The sequence below is a fragment of the Thermobia domestica genome, chromosome 3 (assembly GCF_964235325.1).
Source record: "Thermobia domestica chromosome 3, izTheDome1.hap1.1, whole genome shotgun sequence".
Lineage (NCBI taxonomy): Eukaryota > Metazoa > Arthropoda > Insecta > Zygentoma > Lepismatidae > Thermobia > Thermobia domestica.
In genome coordinates this window covers 73,269,303-73,287,261 of record NC_137456.1, presented here as the reverse complement: position 1 = coordinate 73,287,261, position 17,959 = coordinate 73,269,303, and the positions used below count along the sequence as shown (strand labels likewise).

The 17,959-nt window shown below is 35.8% G+C and overlaps 1 protein-coding gene across 2 annotated transcripts in view; it reads left to right on the top strand.

Annotated features, from left to right (window-relative positions):
• LOC145680510 (protein Tob1-like) overlaps positions 1–17,959 on the top strand; it is a 172,466-nt gene that overhangs the window by 143,652 nt on the left and 10,855 nt on the right. The window contains exon 1 of one of the 2 annotated variants that reach the window (XM_081751105.1): positions 1,361–1,866. The exons of the other annotated variant lie outside the window; for it this stretch is intronic. The gene's annotated coding sequence lies outside the window, so the exon portion shown is untranslated. Of the gene's footprint in view, positions 1–1,360; positions 1,867–17,959 lie in introns of those variants that run through there. 2 annotated transcript variants of the gene reach the window in all.

Below are 17,959 nucleotides of genomic sequence, written 5' to 3'. Positions count from 1 at the left end.
TTGCTAGATTACCATGTTCCGGATTTTCAAGACCCGCATCCGCTCTCCCCCTGACCATTGAATAAAAAGTATAAATTGCAGCCCGCGTCGTGAATTCAGATTCTGAGAACCAGGCCATGAATTTTAAATTTTAAAGTCCAGTTTACGAATTAAAATGTGAAATTGATCTTTTTAATGTACAGAAAACTGAGCTCCGGCCATTTAATTTGAAATCTGAGGTCCAACCCTTTAATTTAGAAACAAAAGTTAGTTCCTTTCATTAAAAAAAAAAAAAAAAAAAAAAAAAAGTGGTACAGTTGATGGATTTAAAGTCTGAGGTTCAGTTCATGAACTTAAAATCTGAAGCTCGATTTGAGGTGCGAAATTGAAAAATGTAACAGAATGGGATACGTCGCTCACCCAGTGAATACAGGCGTGGTGTATCGAATTCAAATCCGAGACCCCGTGCACCAACGCCGTACGTGGCCAACGGAAAGAGTTACGTGGGACAAAAGATACTTGAGATCAAGAAGGTAGGAGAATAGTGCAAAGAAGGATCTTAAGAAAATGGACAACTTATAGTGATTGGTTTGGTTTGGTATATGGGGTTAGAATTCAATGACGCAATTTTGTTTCTGCGGAGATAAACCTTCAGATTTCATAACACCTACATTTACTTTAGTAAGTCTATTCCATATAAAATACGTTAACAAAATCTTGGTCAGGATGATCAGCCGCAGAATCGAACGCAGAACCTCCCGATTAAGAAGGAAAAAGAACGTTAATATATCTGTACTTCTAAATTTGTCGATATTCGTAAACAAAACAAGTAAAATAAAATATATGCGTGTGGTTGTTTGGCTAAACATATCGCGTGAATTGTTTATGTTTTATTGTAAATACTGGCAGTTTATATTAAGAAATATTGTGCTTTTTTGCCTTGGATGAGCACGAAATTCCCGAACACCAACCATTGTAAATATGTTCCTTTTTCTTGTCAATCTCATAATTCAATTAGTAATAAAGTTTCAAATAACAATTATATAAATTTTCGATATAAAAATAGAAAAAAATATGGAAATGTAATTAAACAGGACTAAATGGTAGCTTTATTCTTTGTTGCTCTGTAAGGTTGGTGCACACTAATGAGATAGGCGGTCGATTTATGCGTGTATTAAGTTTCCTCCCACGCAAAATATAGGTTTACATCGTACAGGTACACACACACACAGCTTGAGCATCGAACGATCTCGATTTATCTAGCACGAGATTAAACTAACTTATAGTATAACGTGTACTTTTGGCTTAAATCTCGGTGTTACAGCGTACAAGGGCGTATAAAGCAGGAATAACCATGCGAGGACCATGAAACAAAGTTCTGCTGTTTTTTAAACACTTTTTTCTTCCTCTTTTAATTAAAATGTGTTCTATGGTACCTTTTAGCATTCACCAGGCGCGTAGGAGGCCCCGGTACAAGTGTTTCATGCCGCATCGGGAGTAGACATGGCAACGCCGCGTTGCGCCGAATGGGGGCGTCACTGCAGCGCTAGGTTAGCAGGCCAGTTGTAGCGCGGATCTCGAAGCGAGAACCCGTGTGCCTGGGTTTGCGGGGAGTGGACGGTCGCACCGCGGGAACACAACATCAGAGTGCACCGGCAGCTGTACACACCAACTCCCGAAGTAACCAACATATGGTAGCTCTAGTCGGTCGCTAAGAAAGAAGACGAGATTGTTTAATTGCTTTTGTGATACAAGTCAAGGGGTTGTGTACGTGATTTTGTATACTGGTGGTTGCTGACATTAAGATCTGTGTTCCTTTTTTTATATTGTTATATTACTACTACTACAACTACTACTAGTATTCCATACAGGCCAGAAGTTGTCCAGGTATGTTACCATTACATTCATTCTATGACCCTACTTAATAGTATATATATTAACAATTAACAAACATATATTGATAATGCGTTTTACTAAGTGAAGTACGTAATAGATCAGTAAAATATTGCAAATTTTTAAAAATTTCTTGCTTCTTTTTTTGCAAATTTTAGCGCAGAGAGAATGTTGCGATAACATAAAGTATACATGATGGGTGCCTTCTTTATTGAATAACTTTTATTTCAGATATTTCTTTACTTTTCTTCAAGAGAATCTAAGCGAACTTACACTCTACCCATTTATTCCGAGAATTTTCTGGTTTCTTTTCAAACATTCCTGCAGCATTACATGGAGAGTTAGAAAAACTATATCCGTTGCGTATTTCTCCAAAGTTTTATTTAGTAATATGCAATTAGCTCCTGGGGTTTATGGTAGATTGCTATATTTACGAGAAATGTGAGGATTTTAAAGAAATAAATACGTAGGCATGCACTTTTTTTTTTTTTTTTTTTTTAATATTACTGCTATGTACAGATAACATTATAGGCGATTATCCATCGAACTTTCCAGCAGTGTGAATATTTTTTTCTTATATGTTTTATTAATATTTTATACAAGAGTAGGTATATGCTCGTGTATGTCCGGATGATTTCCTACCTTTTGGTATTGTGAGTCCCGGGCTCGATGGTTGCCGGTGAGAGTACGGGCTCTTTTCGGTGTTGACCCAATTTCATGAGGCAATTGGGACACAGTAGGGAACTCCAATCAATAAAACCAGGACTAGCGGCGATGGAAACATTTCTGATCTGATATTATTAAACTTATTTAAAAAAAAAGTTTTGCTGGCCATAGTGATTTGCAAGTTCTAGCGACAGGGAGTTTAGTCAGTAGATAACGCGAACATAGTGATTTTTTTCGCATATTTAAGAAACCTATAAACCTTTGGGGTAGGTCAAGACAGGCTTCATAGGCAACGATTTTTTCTTTCTTTTCTTTTCTCTTTTTTTGTGTGGAGGGGGTTATGAGAGGAGAGCTCCTTTTTAAGTTTTACCAAGTTAGGCCTGTGGATGCTGAACTATTCAAGATATGTTCCCAAAAATTTGAATGTCTGCCTCTAAAGAGCACATATGTGTTGCATCGATCCTAAGCGAGGAGGTTGGACCCGAATCTGATGCCAAAGTTTGTAAGATTATACAGGCTGTCTATATTTTGTTGGTTAACAATACGTGGTCATACAGTAACTATGGGAGTTAAATATCTTTCAAAAAATATTCGGAAATTTCGGTACTCAAAGTAGAAGTCGTGACTAGCGGATTCACTTGTAGTTTGCATGTTCTTTGGTTCAAATTTTACGTGGACTACAAAACTTTGAAACTTAAATACTGCATAAAAAAGTAAAGCGAAATTCGCATTTTTCTTGATAGTAATTCAGCTCATCGTTATAATGCTCTCGGCGGCAACTCTTTAAAATGTTTACGCAATGTAGAGTACAGTATGTAGTAGATTGCTATGCCAATTTACAAGAACTCTGGTTACGGAACATAACGTCCTTCGCGTTTCAGCCGTCTGCAATTATTACAGAGATATGCTGTACGGATATGCATTGCAGCAAAGCAATAGAAACTACGGTATCGGAATTGCTTTGGAAGCACGAGAAAGTGAAAATAAAGATTTCCAGTTCAGATAAGACCAAAACGAGAGAGAGAGAGAGAAAACGAAATATATAGGCCTATATACATCTATCTATTTTTGAGCGGTTACGACATTGATTTGGGTTACGAAATGACATAACTTAACGTGACGTTATATTCAACCAAGGTAGAAAGAAAACTACTACCAGCATGAGGCTGCAAGTAAAGTAAAACGAACTTTTTTTTTTTTTTTGTAGTGTTGATCGCGCTCACACTTTCTGCTTGTTCATACAGAAATTTTGTTGGATTTCCCAACTGCTTGCTTGTTTACGGATAGAGGGATTCCCCCAAGGTCCGTCGTAGAAATTTTGCAATTTCATGTCATCGTAATTTGGACATTTATTGTAGATTTAAAGCAGGGTGGATCTGAAAAAGTAGGGGGTACGCATGACGCTATGCCGTCCCCGTGCTTATCTTTATCCATTGGCTTCTAGTTTTGTACGAAGTGTAGGGGCGCTGTAGATATTTTTAGGAAGTGGGGTAACGGCGTTCGTCCGCGTTCTCCCTCATTTTTAACCCTAGACTTAAGTGTTCATAAAAGTTGTTGCACCAGATTAGATATAGATAATATCGTTGATTTTGTTGATAAAGTAAACAGTAAATATGTAATTAACTTAGTCACTTTTTAAATTTCTATGAGATTTCATTTTTTACATTTTATGTTTCTCAAAACGATTAGTCTTGTGATACGTATTTTCCTAGTCGTAAAATACCCTTAAGTAGAAATACTAGAATAAAACTGTAAGTCATTTTTAAATAATGATACTGATAGTTTTAATTTATCACTATTTTGTGGTATATACAATTGTAATATATATATATATTTGATTTTGAAAGCGTTACAAGACTAGTAATTTTGATAAGTAGGCCCCTGAACTTTACTATGATTTACTATGATAGGTAATGCAAATTGTATCATTCTACAAGATATATCCATATTATTTACAACAGCGACTATGCTGATACCACAATGGACCAATTTAATTTCATTGTTGGTTCAGTCTTACTAGTTTCTTAAAATTAGCAATTTTTAATATACGGATGCTGTGGAACAAAACTACTTTTTTTTTAAAAAATTAACGTCCACGAGAGACTAACGGAGAAATAAATGATAACGAATAAAATGGTGGAATGAAAAATTAGGAGAAAACAGGAAACGCCGAGGAAACCCATGCATACAATGTTTGCCCACCACAAAGCCCACATTACGCAAGCTGAGAGCGAACCAGGAACTCCATGTATAAGAGATGAACGCTCTACTACTGAGCCACTGCGGCCCAGATATACTGTTTCCGAAATTAATTATTATTATATTACAGTTCTTCTTAGTTCGTGTTAGAGATATATACAGAATCACCGCAGCCAATATTCTTATTTATTTGGATTGGTTTTTGGTTCGAATCTTCGTACGGCAAATTATTCGATGATCAACTAGCATCATAAGAAGATTGAGAACCTTCTTCTATTAAGGGCTAATGAACAAGCCAGAATTATTAACGTTGGGAGGTTGGGATCCGATGCGCTCACAGCTCTAATCCAATTGTACGTGCATCATCTAGTCATCACAATTCCTTCTATGTTTACGGCGAAAATCGTAATGTTTACGGAACATTAATGGCAAAAAAATTGTCAGTACCAAGCTGTAGTTTTAAGCAAGTGAATTTTATTATAATAGATACAGAAAATGTGATGACGGCAACTAATGAAGTAGCTCTTCGTTTCTCGACAAAGGAATATCTTCTGTGTATCTCAAAGCAATTGAAAGTGCCAGGAGTAGAAGGAAGGGTGAGCTGGGAGGAAGAGAAGACGTATGTTTTGAACGTTTTATTGGATGCGAGGACAATGGATATTGTCTCTTTAAAACAATGCATAACGACGTGTACTACGCTGACATTATTTTTTATGCTTCGTTAAAAGCTAAACTTATCGATTACGGCAATAGTATACGTCCTTCCCAATATGAATAAGAGGATTTTTTTTATAAGTATAGGAGCATAATATCTTACAAATTAACCCGGGTATTGACTGTCTAATATTTTATCATGATTTCATTCATTATAGGTGAACAAAGGATCGGAGCAAGTTTATGATTTTCTGTCTCGAGTACACTAGAACGTAATAGGACGCCAAATAAAGATTTAAAGGATTGATGTGTGTCTTAGGACGATATTTTTCTGCATAAAAGCGGTACACGAGAAAAAAAAAAAAAAAAAAACTGAGTGAAATGTGGCTGAGCTAAACATGTAAATGTATTAAGTGACATTTGGGGTGGCTAGGAGAGCTTATCTTCCCATAAAAGTTTCAATTGTGTGTTTAGATACATATATATTTAAAAAATTAGGAATGAAGAGTGTGAGATGAACAAAAAATTATCTCGCAGCCCCCTTGTCTTAATATTTTGTGTAAGGCTGCTCCTTACAGGGGCGGATCCAGGACCGACTTCTGGGGGGGGAGGGGCGGTGGTTTGTCATAGTGCTACTTTTATGGGCTCCAAACTTTGGGATGTTTTTTATTTATATATATAAAATAAGAAAGTTTCCCCTTCTCGGGGGGGATCGCCCCCCTGGATTCACCTCTGGCTCCTTGCCCCCTTCTTGCGAGTTGGATTTCAAAGCTTTCAATAAGTATAAATATATTGAATTGAATTGAATTGAATTTTATTACGTTCAATGACCATTTACATTGGCTGATTGCCATATGGTGTAGAACATGTCAATATATTATACTAAATATATATTCATATTATTGTAAAAACATAACTACTTTTACAATATCTTCTAGGTGATAGAAAAACATGACAAAATGTGGTTTCTTTGGAAGGATTACTAAGATACATCACTCACCCATACAACATTTTCTTTTTTTACGAAGTAGAAAAAAATATAATGTGTACAAGAATTACATTTACGACAGAACCTAGATCAGTTTGCAAGTATTCCTCCACACTATAAAAGCAGTGGTTTAACAACAGAGTACGTACTGACTCTTTGAAACTTTCATGTTTGGAAAGAGATTTAATTTGAATAGGCAAAGAGTTAAAGATTTGCACATATTTGTATGCAATTGTTTTCGAGAACAAAATGGTATTATGAAGAGGAATTTGGAGATGTGACTTCGTTCTTGTATTATATCCATGTTTATCTGAATTCTTTTTGTACAGTTGTTATTTCTTGTGGAACAAAAGTAATGTTTCGTATATATACAAGGCAGGAAGTCTAAGAATATTTAGGTCTTTGAATATGGGGCTATCTCATCCCGTTCATTAGCTTATGTAGGTTATCACGCACCGGGTGAAAGGAAGTGCGCTCCGAATTGGGAACCTAACTAACTCCATATATGGCTTAAGAGCAGAAAGTTAATTCCAGAAACATATTCTTATCTGAATTTTAATTATTATATTTTTTGTTTAAATCAATAATTAGTAGATAGTCCTGTGTGTTACTGCAGCCAATAAATATCCCTTCCCCCCCTCAGCTTCATCCATCAAAAAATGACAGCATTATATTTTCTGTTAATAGTAATAATCAACTTTATTTTGCGTGCCGAGAAATGCAGCACTTTGTCATATTCTACAACATTATTCTAACACTATAATAAACTAAAAGAGATACATAAAGATTAACTTTTCTTAACATGAATTAATGATTTTTAAATAAGATAAACTCTGACGGTGTAAATTTTATCAATTCCTAAAACACTGACAAGTCAAAAATTAAAAGTACCGGTAAAGATAAAAACAACTACAAAGGTACTATATTCTAAAATAAAGTCACATTTTAAGATCCGTGTCTATTATAGTTTGTTAAAAGTCTAGGGGTTAAAATAGGCTTTCTATGATGTGGTCATAATAAAATTTTTACCCTTGTACCGTATATAATAATAATAATAATAATAATAATAATAATAATAATAATAATAATAATAATAATAATAATAATAATAATAATAATAATAATAATAATAGTAAAAACGCGCCAAATTTTGTCTCTATGTCAAATAAATGAAAAAAATATAATAGTAACATATCCGCTCCCTATACTTTCTGTGTAGAATTTTTCAAATGTTTCTCCGAACGTTTGCTTTTTCATGATACCAAAAATCAACACTGTCCATCAGTAGTTTTTGACTGATGATCAATGTACAAATAACCTCTATAATCCATCTCATCCATGAATTGGATTGAATTGAATTTTTGAATTGACATATTGAATATTGAATTGACAGTGTAAATTACTGGTAGGCCTATATTTTATTTTCTGCGTAGAAAAAAATTCTCGGTACAGACTTCAGAAGAACACGTGCTAATAGTTTTTTTTTTAATCATTTTTCCATTTGGGATGAAACTTTCGAAACTTTGAGATCGCAAAAACCTGACTCAAGTTATTATTTAGCATCATACCAAAAAATGGTTCCGATTCATAAAATAATCTTGTGCTTCCAGATGCATTCTTTTTCCTTTTGCTTTGGGAATGGATATGTTATAAACTGTCTCTGATAAATGACTTGTTATGATATGTTGTTTTGAGGGGAAAATTTCGATATACGAAGTTGCTGAAAAACCCTTTTCTTCCCTGAGCTACACTACCATATCAAATTCACTTAAATATATGGCTCTGTGTATCAGAAAGATTCCATATGCTAAAACTCTGTTATTGTAGGATCAGCAATTCAGAAGAAATTACGATAATAGTATCATTTTCCCGGCCTTCTTCGGATCCAACAAAATTGATGTCGTATCTACCCCATATGATTGTCTATCATAATGGCAAAAATTATCCAAACTACAAAGTAATTTGGATCCATTATTTCTTTCATTATCGTTACTTATTTCCATTTTGTCATTCGTCGTTTTTTTTTTTTTAATTTAACGTATTAGACTGAGGGAGACAGTGAGTTGAGTTGATTGTGAGTTTAACGTCCCGTTCAGCAGCGGGGCTATATGAGACGTGGACCTACTGATTAACGTGGAATCCGAACCACATGAGCTTCCACCGGGAATAGGGAGACGGTGGTAATGATATTTAACGCTTTAAGGATAAAAAGCACAACCGAATAACTGTGAACTTTAAAATTTGATTTAATTTTTAAAGAAACCCATTCCATACTAACATAAAAACGTACAGTCGGAAATCTTTCTTTGATGCACTTTTTTTTTGTTAGTTCCCGGTTTGTTCAAATAAATAAATAAATAAATAAAAGTGATCACTGAATCACTAACTATTAGATACTAACATTTCGTTCATTGACGTTTTATGCTATCATTTCAACTTTGGTAAATATTCATGAGCTCTTGAGAACTTAATATTCATACAGATGTCAAGCCATTCTTATTAAAACAGCATCATTCATAGCTCCTGTTTTTTTCCTCCTGTTTATTATGTACGAGGAAGCTGTTATGGCATTGTCTTCAATTTTGAATTAAGAACTTTAAGAGAATGGCCGTGGAATTTCGATTCAGAATCGAGGTCAAGATGTGGGAAAGGTCAGTTGACGTCAGTATTTTAACGATGACCCCTTCCTTCATCCGTGGTAAATGAGCGATACAATTCCCATTCGCTGCACTACGTCATAGCTCCTGTGGGAACCATTTGTTAACAGCCAGAAGCAATGGCAGTCCATGCACAACCAACGAGCCTCAAAGTGCTTGTTCTCTAGCTTGTATTTTCGCAAGGCTTCTATCTGCAGTATATGACGATCATGATGCAGCATAGACAACAGGAATATAAATGTGACACCTGGTGATATTTAGTGATATCATCTTTATGTTTGGAGCACAGGGCTATCAGTTCGATCCCAGGTAGTGCCATATTTGTTAGTATTTTCTCTCTCATTTTTATTCATTTTATCCCTACTCATTTTTGGATTGCTGCTTTCATCTTTGAGACATGAGAACCTTGTTCGATTCCCGGGAGAAGCTCTTTAGAACTTGAATTCTACGTTAAGTTGTAGATCTCCCTGTTGTATAAGCTCGCTTTTGATAAGAAAGCGTTTATTAAAAAAAAAAAGAAAGAAAATACATATACGTGTACTAATCACTGTTCAATATAATATCCTGGGACGTACGCTGTAAGTACTGTTTTTTTTTAATTTTTTATTTTAATACAATGATAGAAGCTGGAAGACAATTTAAAGCAAGATCTAAGTAAGGTAATGTCAGTCGTGCGGCGATGTGCCCTCCTTATATATATATATATATATATATATATATATGGATAATTTAAAATGCGTCCATTTGATATTCAGAGTAGGTTCCGAAGATACACGTGTGTGACTCAGTGATACAGCGCGCATCTCAGGTGCAAGGGGCCCCTGGTTCGATCCTAGACCACATGAGTTTGTAGTGGATAAAATTTTGTCCGTGAATTTTCTACGGTTCTTTCTTTTCTCCCACATTCTCATTCCACCAAATATTTCATTTAGCCTAAAGAACATAATCGTGGGACGTAAAGCTAGAAAACTAGAAATTTTATTCTATTTCATTTCAGAATAGATTCCACAGAAAAAAGTGTAATTAAGTTGTGCGAAATGATCTATCTTTAATTTACGTAATACTTGATATTTCGCCCTTTAAGAACGCATATTATGATTTAACCTATTACCTATAACAGTTTTATACACTCTACAACCAGGATTAGCTTTTGCACACATCGTAGCGAAACTGGATCAGCGGTTAACATTTGCTTTTCGTAATCGAGAATACTGATTTGCTGTTTTTAAGTAGACTCTACCTAATTTCAATTAATCTAATGTTTCTCTTATATATATATATATATATATGTAAGCCTTCCTAATTTTCGTGGATAATTAAAAATTCATGGAGCGAACAAATTGTAGCGAAATGATTCGGTGAAGAGCATATGACTTATTTTTAATGAATGTTATTTAACTTACTTTTTAAAACAGTTTCGAACCTGGCTACCTTAAACATTTTTTTTGTGCACCCTATAACTTTCCTTAATTATACGTCTCGCTAGTTCAACTTTAATGTGTCTCAGGAGTGTGGGCATTCATTTGTTGGTTGTATTTTTTTTTACAACACCCTGTATGTATAATACGTATCTAGTACTCGGAGCATTTGATAATAACTATGTTTGCCGTTTTACTAGTTGTGACTTCACTGTAATAGACATGTTGGCCTAGATATGATCAGGTTTCCAGAACGCGCCTTTCAAGTGACGACTGCGTAACTGCACTGCAGGAGTTAACCAGAAGAAATAAAAGAAAAGGAAAAAAAAAAAGTCGTGCAGCACGAGAACATGATTTTGGCCTGTACTTTCATGTTTCTACTTCTTTCTAAATATCACCAAAGAAAAGAGGGGTTGTACTCTACAGAAGTTATGTACTCTTGTCAAAGTTTTTTTTTTTTTTTTTTTAATGTCTATTTCGTGAAATTAATATTTTTTTAGTGCAGTATTCTGTGGTGTTTTAGTGATGATTTTTGTCCTACACCAGGGGGTAAAAGTGATGGGGAACGCGTAGGGACGCCGTCTGTCCTATTCCAGAAAATTTCTTTGGCGTCCTCCCCCCCAATTTCTAAAAAAAATATATTACAATAGGCAAAGATAGGCACGGTTGATGGCGTGTCGCCATGCGTCCCCCTAACTTTTCAGATCCACTTTTACCCCTGCCCTACACGCGCCATTTCTTGTAGTTCGGTCCAAAATTATCAGTTTTTATTCGAGACCTTATGCTCCCAGTAAGGTTCGAACTTGTGGGCCAGACGTGCGGAAGGCAAATGACTACAAGGAGTTCCTCTGGAATTCTTATTATTTATTTACTTACGTTGTAGCGGAGGCTTTAATGCTCAGATTTTCATTCCAAACTCTTATATTGTTAAAGCAGGCTCTCAGCCATCATAGCAACATTAAGGTGAGAAGAATGTAAAGAGTGGGATCGCCGTATCTTTTGGTTGAGGTTATTGTAAATGAAATGAAATCTTTCAGTGTAACGTCCCACGATTATGCCTGTAAGGCTAAGGGAGACTGATGATTTAGCCAGACGAATGATGATGGAAGAATTGGTAGAATGAGAAAGTGGGAGGAAGTACCGCGAGAAAACCCCACGGACACATGTTGTCCACCACAAGCTTACTTTTACGGGGATCGAACCAGGGACCCCATGCACCAGAGGTAAGCGCTCTACCACTTGAGCTCCCGTACCCCCGTTGGGGTTATTGTTTAGAAAATGTTCAGGTCACAATAAATTTACAGAGGTGTTCATCCGGAACCTCTCTTTCTGCGAGCCTGGATTAGAGCGAGAATCGATGATACGAAGCGAGACCCACTAGTGCTAAGCCGAACAATTCGGCTGAAACGTGCTGTATAATAACGAAACTTTTATTAAGAAAAAAAAAAAATTGCATAATACAGTAGTCTATACTTTCCAAGATGCTAACTCACTCAAAGGCAGTCTGGAGGTTGAAGTTTTAGAAAGGATCTCTGAGTAACTCCAGTGGTCACCAAACTTGTGGTTGCGTGTGGTGCTGGGTTCGGTCAGCCAAGTTCCGCGTTCTGTAATTAAGTTCTATTATCAGTTTCAGTTTTTATATCCCACATTGTGTATTGTAGGTTAAAGGAGGTGAATAACTAATAAAATATGAAAGTGAATGATTTTGAAAGGAATTGATAGGATGACAATGTGGGAGGAAAAGAAAGAACTCGGTTAAAACCCATGGACGCGATGTTGTTCTCACTACAAATTCGCATGGCTTGGGATCGAACCAAGAACCTGTAGCACTAGAAGTGAACTTCTACACTGAGCCATTATATTCCATGTAGTATACATGTATGCGCTAGCATTGCTTTTGAAATATTTATATTTCTAAAGTTAATTAATTATTAGTTTGCATTCATGCAAAAACAAGAAGAAAAAGGTCACTGCCTTGTGAAATTTTCATACTACATAAAGAGGAAGTTCTTCTTCTTCTTCGTTTTATTTTTAAATCCTATTCTGCTTTTCAGTCCAGCTTGAGTTTTAAATGTAATATGCTGAAAGAGGTGCATGGCGAACAGACCCGTAGCCAGCCCAAAAATGTAGGGGGGCGGTAGAAGTTAGGGGGGAGGAGCGATTCAACCATATTTTAGTTCATCACCATATTACGAATATAGTTCATTTGCAAGCCAACCATGAAAATTTTATGGGACCAGTAAAAATTTAGGGGGAGGCGCCCCTTCCCCCCTGTGGATATGGACCTGATGGCAAATGCAAGCGAATTTATATGAAAGAATCAGGATGTAGATGAACCGGAAGAACTGAAAGAATGCTCGCGAACACGAAGTTGCCCAACATAAGCTTACAAGGCTTGGCAGAGGGAACTGCAATATTTTCGCATCATCTGAGAACAGCACCCTATCGCTGTCCCACTATGTTCCTTTTTTAGAATAGTTTCTCCATTCTAGTCTCTGAGAGAAATGTTTTGTTAAACCAATGTGGGTCGCACCTCATTATCTTTCTACATGGTCGTCAAGTTTGAATCATGCAGGTTTAACCTGAAAGCTTGCCTGGCTAATCTATTTATATATATGTTTTGTTGGTGAGTGTCAGTTTAGAAAAAGGAATTCCTTGCGTAACAGGACCGAAACTAATTGAAGGCAAATACTCTATTTTAAGAGAATCAGATCATGCGACGTTGCCATATGTCAGCCAGCGATGGGTCTCTGTCTACTGCTGTCCTTTCGCCACCCGGGATCGATAAATGGGTGATATATCCAAACACATTCACAATATAGGTAGGTCAAGTTCCCCTTTTATAGATACTGCGCTTCTACAGAATGTAGGTATTCAGTGCATTTGCTGTGTAGTAAAAAAAAAAAAAAAAAAAAAAAAAAAAAAAAAAAAAAAAAAAAAAAAAAAACTAGCTACAGTGGCGTAACTAAGGGCTTGGAGGCCATCGCGCAGACAACGTGGAATGGGGCCCCTTCTTTACATCCTACATCACGGTTTGGGGCCCCGGTGATGGCTTCGAGCCCCCCGCAATGCGGGGTCTGCCGGCCCTTATTTACGCCCCTGCCTAGCTAGTTCTCAATTGTTTTACATTGCAAGTAGTACTTTGTATGTACGGGTATTACACAGCTCTAATCGATTCCTAGCTGTGGTTGTCATGCCATGTTTTTTCTATTCGTCATTTATTGAAGAATTTTTGTGTCTAGAAAATTAAATTTATACAAAAGCAAAACACGGTATGCTTCATTCTGTTAAAGAGTATACTATCCGGAAAATTGTACATACTCGGGACATCAATGCACAAATTTAAGTAATAATAGTGCTACAGTATTTATTTCATCTGGAGTTTCGTATATGTTAGGGGAGGGTAGGGACTCGGAAAATAGTGCATTGCGATGTCCTGAAGCGTTGCCTATATTGGTAAAGATGATTACAGCTATAAAATCAAGTGTAAATGCATAGATTTACACATAGTGCTGGAAACATTGCCCTGTTTGGCCTTAGTAGGATAAAAATTTTGGAGTATAAATTCGGAAATGAAAAATGAATCTCAATTTAAAGGGGCTACATAAGTGTGTATTATTAAGGGTCTTCACCACTTTTCCGTAATATTTTGTAAATAACTGAATAACATACATTTTTTTTTAAAATTTTGACAAATAAACTATTTTAATGTTTACAAAATGTTGGAACATGAATTCTCAGTCGTTTCCCACAGTTTCTGCATAGCAGTAGTGCCCATCCTTCCCAAGATCCTAAATTCTCCTAATACATGCCTCTCTCCATTAAATCAATATCTACCTTTAAATAGAAGCATAGACAGTAGGCCCAACAGTGGAAAACAGTAGGCTACCCAACTGCCAACGTTGGCCTACGTTGTAATTCGCCGTTTAGCCGAGCAGTTGCCAATCATCTCAATTGTCAAAGTACCACTTAACGAAATCAGTACAATTGCCATTGGGAGTATGAGGTCGAAACTGTTGGCTACTTGAAGGTGAATGGTTGGCTGGCCAACGTATACTTGAACGAAACTTTGTTGGGCCAACAAAATTTTCAAGTTTATTTCGCAATTAGCAATTTCCAACCATATCGACGATTAGCCTATACGCAGAGCCTACTAAGTATACTGCTAGAATTCATGGTACAACCTTGGTTAAAAGTGTTGTTTTCGTTAAATTATAAACATTTTATACATTAAAAAAAATCCCAATTGGTTTAAATGTTTGCGTCATGACCTTGTAGGCATCCCTGCTTACTAGTGCAGAGACTTAAATGCTCAGTTATTAATAACGTCATAAAGTGCACACCCACGTTTCTAGCCAATACGGAAACAGCTAATTTGACGGGATTTTGCAGATAGTATTTACTTTATTTTCTAAACCTTTAATATTGTGTTTTAAATTATTATAATATTAATGTAGTGCGGAAAAGTGGTGGCGATAACAGCTCCGAGGACCCGTCAAGATATGCAACTCAATTCACACAAGACTTGTTTCTTTTGGTTAGTTCTATGGGAGAAATGGAGGATCAAAGTCGATTTCGTCGCCACTGGTGGATAACAGTATAAAGATCTTCAAACATTATCGGAGTAAGATATTTTGATAGTGTTTAATTTGCCAGAGTGAAACGAGGGTGTGTGTTTGGTCACAATGCCAAATACGTGTTTAAAAAAAAAAATCGTGTAGAAAGTTGTTAAAAAAAAAAAACTAAAGAAAACTGAAAGATGAAGGAAGTACCAAATAGAAATTTGTTAATTTTATACCGGAAGTGAAAGCTATACGGTGTTATTACATTTTCACACTTGCCTTAGCTGTTTTTTTTCGAGACCGAAGGGTTCTTTTGTCATCTATCAGGTTATGTCCGTCACGCCTAGTGCTATTGTTATAAGCATCGTCGATTCCACAATCCATTGGAGTTTTCGTATATATATATATATATATATATAAATTTCCTCCATCAGATATGGAAAGCTATTTTGCAATTTATCCGCCATTGTGCAGAACTGAATTGAGTACACAATACAATATAGCGGAGTGATCACAGTGTATTGTGTCGAAGGCAAGTAATATGACCATGTAAAGTACTGTGTAACAATAGGTTATGTATAGATCAGAATAAGCCATGATGCCATTCTCGTATGTTGTAAAAGCTTTTGGAAACACATATCAGTACAATAAGGCTGTCTACTAAATCTTTCCAATCTGTTTATAAGAATGAAGTTTTCATTGTAAACCCACCCCCGCTCCCTTTCCCCGGTGACCTCTACTTGTATTCGAGTTGTGTATATAGCAGAAGAAATGTATATGTACAAAGATTTCTTTTACTTACTGTAAACCATAGATATGTTACTAGTACATATGGTTTCTAAGGCTATTATTGTATGATCAAGTTTTCTGGCTCGACTTTTGTATGGAATATTGTGAATAAATGCCAAGGTCATGAGTCAACCTTGAGGGACAATTGTAACAATTTTCATCTATGCGTTAGTGCTATTGCTGACGGTAGTTTTTTTTTTTTTTTTTTTTTTAAATATTCAATTAGATTGTAGACCGTGCTACGTGACAAGAATGAAGAAACGTAATGAGGAGATAGTGTCAGGTGGATACAATATGTCGAACCTTGTGATGGTATACACACAATCCAGATATGCCAGATTGTTTCTAGTCCACCCATGATGCACTCCCATAACTTCACCTGACAGCCAAAGCTCCCTTCTCCCCTCCCAGATACCTTGCTTTAAACTAACTTAATGGTACTGACTCTCACTACCTCAATACCCCCTCAGCTAGTTCTACACCAATTTTACACGACTGATAACATTTCTTCACCAAACTTCTTTCCGTCGATAGACCTAATAATTTTCACGTACGGGACACGGTAACTCAGTGGTAGAGCGTTCACCTCTGGCCCGTGGGGTCTCTGGTTCGATCCTAGCTCGCGCCAAGTGAGCTTTGTGGTGGATAAACACCGTGTTCGTGGCTTTTCTCCGGGTTCTCTCATTTCCTTCCACTTTCTTCATTCTACCATTGCATTCATTTCTCATCAGCACTGTCTTCTTTAGCCTAGCTTGCATAATCGTGGTACGTAACACTGTAAGTTTTCACGTTTGACTATACACCCGAATTGAGCGGTATTAGAAGGAGTATTTGCCACCTTTTGGTATTCAGTTAATAAATAAATGTATATTTCGGTAGAATAAGAGCCAACAAGTGCATCAGATTGGCAAAGAAGACATATATGTACTCTTCAGATCAATCCGCTCTATTCATAGATACATGTCCCACCTTTTCACATTATTATAGTTTAACAAAGATTAAACTTCTAAAGTTAATGATTAATTTTTGACTATATCTCATTAACAATATTGTTCACTGTCGTCTTGTTTATATTGTAATGAAAAGTTTGATGAAGCATACTTCTGCTACAGTTTCATCTGAATAAATAGAATGGTTACTCTACAGTATCAATGTTTTAAGATCTACAAAATAAAATAATTTTTTTTTAAATAAATTTTTCTTGAAAACTACGCATAAGAATTCACATTCACCATACCATTTTGTTCAGATCAATAAGATCTATGGAATGGTATCTGCCTCAGATTGTTTCATCATAAGTACTATACATACATAAAATACTATATTTTTATTTAAGTTAGATCACGAGCAACATCCATTTATAGCTGTGAGCAGAATGCCTTCACAAAACTAGATGGGTGAACATTTATTTTTACTTATTTATTTATTTATTTATTCATTAAAGCATGTCTACAATAGCTTCACTTGGGGAGAATAATTATATATTTATCTCTTAGAAAAACGCATCGACCGAAGATTTGCATCTTCGATGAATTTAATGCATTGCTTAAGGGTATTAAACAATCGTGGATCTGTTTTGTTTATTTTCCAAAATTGCAAAAATGAAATACGCATGTAAATTTTTAGTATGTAATTTTTGCTTTTTTGAAAAATTAACAAAATAAATCCAGGATTGTTTAACACTCTTAAGCAATGCAGTAAATTCACCAAGAATGCAAATTTTCAGACGATACGTTTTTCTTACAGGTAAATATATAATTATTCTTCAGGTGAAGCTATTGTACACATGCTTTAATACATAAATAAATCAAATTCATCTATCTAACTGGTGAAGGCACTCTATTCACAACTAGAAATGGATATTGCTCATGATCTAACTTAAATAAAAATAAAATCTAACCAAGGCAAATACTTATTTTTTTTACTATCGAATCTTGTTGGTAATATACGTTGCCTTCATCAGACATATTATCTAGGCGGTCTCCGAGGCCTTCGTCGGAGATAATGTGTCTGATGAAGGCAATGTTGTATGGCCGAAACTATAACAAAGATTGGATAATATAAAAATAATTATTTGCTTTGGTCAGATTTTATGTTTAAACTACTGTATACAGGGTGGCCCAAAAGTAGGTATACACACCTGCATTGACATTC